This window comes from Branchiostoma floridae, chromosome 3 (genome assembly GCF_000003815.2).
Source record: "Branchiostoma floridae strain S238N-H82 chromosome 3, Bfl_VNyyK, whole genome shotgun sequence".
Lineage (NCBI taxonomy): Eukaryota > Metazoa > Chordata > Leptocardii > Amphioxiformes > Branchiostomatidae > Branchiostoma > Branchiostoma floridae.
In genome coordinates, this window is record NC_049981.1 from 24,253,117 (window position 1) to 24,256,017 (window position 2,901).

Here is a 2,901-nt window from a genome sequence, read left to right on the forward strand (position 1 = left end):
TATTCTGAACATAATCGTGCGCTGAGTCGTCCAGAGAGCTATACATCACATTTAATTTCAAACACTAACCCCCATGGGTGCATTCTTGGATATTGAGCTTCGACTAGTGTTAGAGGAGAATGAATTTTCCAAGTACGAATCAAAACGTACTGTATTCAGGTGCTAGAACTAGAGATGTATAATATATATGTGGGAAATAAATGCCGACTTTTTTAGTTACATATGTCGTATGTTTGAATAAACCTATAATGAAAGGCATTGGGTTTATGTTTTTTTATCTATAATGTAGATTAGATCTATCTTATTAGCTATGAAGACTTAAGCTAAATACGAAAGTTTGCCACGAACCGTCACCTCTTGAATTATACTATATTTAGTTTTTTTTCCCTAACGTCAAAAGCTATCTACCATCACACAATGTGGTCAAGAACCCGAGATAACGAAAAGGAAAGTTAAGCTGCAGTGCCGAGGAAAATAGCCAGGGAATCAGAATGTAATTACGACCAGTTTATGTTCACAGCCAACACACCAAATATGAAACCAATACATCCAGTCAGTTATCTCAGTAACCAGCAGACGGATAGACAGACATACTAACGCTGTCCAAGATATAACCTTCTTCACAAAGGTCACACAAGGGCATGAATTAATGAATGAATGGTTTCATTCGATCAATATGATCAGGCAAAAAGTATATAGCAGCCACAGGCTGAATTGTATACTTTTACACTTGAAATCTTTGGCTTCGGCACATTACAGCTTTACATTTAAACGCACTGGTGACGAGATTTGTACTCTTAAAATCAACAACAAATGCTATCTTAAAACAGATAGGTTTAAATCGATAAGTTAGTTTGAACAATACGTGGTCACTCAAGTATCTTACAACAGCATGTTGTGTGCTACAGGAACATTTGCAAAGAAACTTTGCCAGGCTTGTTATCGCTGTCTGCACTTTCGGCGCGCAAGACAAACAGTCTGACCTTCAAGCATAGATGCCCTCTGAGACTTTGTCATTTCAGGCTTGATAGGCCCCCACTCGGCTATCTCTGAAGGCAGTCGCACAACTACCCAATTTGTTTTCTCTAATGCGTTCGATGTGGGCGGTGTACGCTTGCAACAGTTTAAAGCCGACTTTACGGGCCCTCTTGTGTTATCTAAACTGCCGATTTATATCGATGGAGATGTAGCCCACTAGCGTAATACCATGTAAGGTGGCAAAATTAAATGCCACGGCAAGATATATGTTTACAGACTTTGAGAAAAAAAGGTGGGTTTGTTTATACCAAACAGGACGTTTTCGCGAATAGTTAACAAGAATGTGACCAATTATGTGGCTATATCGTTTCCAATATCCAATTCAGACGGATCGAGAGTGATAGATAAAAACATGACACCCTATGTCTCCGCAAAAGGTGAAAACAAATAGATTTCCTGTCGACCAGAAACGACTATTACATCCTTTCGCCCTGGTTGAACCCGGAAAATGTACAGTGCCTACATTTCCCCATGATTGATTTGGGTAACCCTGCACCCTAAAGGGTATTCCACAAATCATGTTAACTTATTTGCTGGATAATGTGCGCGTGGGGGACGCTTGCAACATACAGAGCGTTCTCGTGCTCGACGATTCCTTATGCTACATACTTTAGATATTCCATCATATCCCCAAAACGTACGTTTTACAGTATCAAACATAATCTGAAAATGAATATATACCGGTATTAATGTCGAATCAAACCTAGACAATCGGGATCAGCAAGAAAATGCAGAATAGTTTCTGCCCCACACTAATCAGCGCAACTGAACAGACCAGCCCTGTTTAACCAGCGAGTAATTTTTGTTTAATACTGATCCAAATCATGGAAATCCTCAGCCATTCGACCGCAATGCTGGCAGTACGACACATCGGTGAGGCTTCATTTCCTCATGATGGATACCATTGAGGGACCCATTGCAAAAAATTGGATTTGTTTGATCAATGACTAGGTAAATTGAATATGATCCGTGATGTAATTGTGTGATGTGAAAGATAACAAACCACACAGAGCGTTCACAATGCACTTCTTTGTCGGTTAAATTCATTTAAGCTTGAAAGAAGATGTTTAGTCGCTCGATGGTCAACCAATGGTCGCCGCGTTAGTAGAGAGAAAATATAGGTACCGCCTTCAAAATCATAAGTAGGCATTTTTATCTCTTGTAAGCAAAACAAACATTTTAACCAATTCAAGTACAAGGTAGAGCAACAATATATTCCGTAGTTGGAAAAAAACAGATTAAAGGTTATTTCTTTTTTTTCCTACTTGCAAGAAGAAGCAATCCGAATATAGCTGAACCAGCTGTATGAATTTGGTAAGAATGTGTTTCCTGTCTAACAGCACTAACTTTTTCAGAATGTACTGACGGTTATATATATGGCAATCTCGCGAGCATCAATCATTGTCCGTTTCCTGCAAAGACAAAACATTCAGCCATGTTGCAAATGATACAGAGAAGCTAAACAACCATATGCCGTAAATTGCAACATTGATCGGAAAAGAATACTAATATGTCAAAGTATGGCCAAGTCGACTCCAAGGCAAAAAAAAAGGATGTAGAAGAAGCTTAAGGAAAACAAAGAATTGATCGTTCTGTATAGGATGTTTGGCTTGGTGTGTTCAGTCATCCATTCAGCCTTCATGACCGCTTTGATTTTTTCTTGCACGCTCGTATCAGTTTCGGAGTGCTCTCAAGAGTGTCACGCATAAAATGGAATCGGTATCGTACAGCACATATCTTATAGGTGATGATTTCTGGTCAAGGCTTACATAACTTCGTGTCTCACTTGGGAAATGTTCCCGTCTGGTAGGCAGCCTCAAAGACGTACGATGGACGCGAATTGCACCTGATATTTCCGAGTCC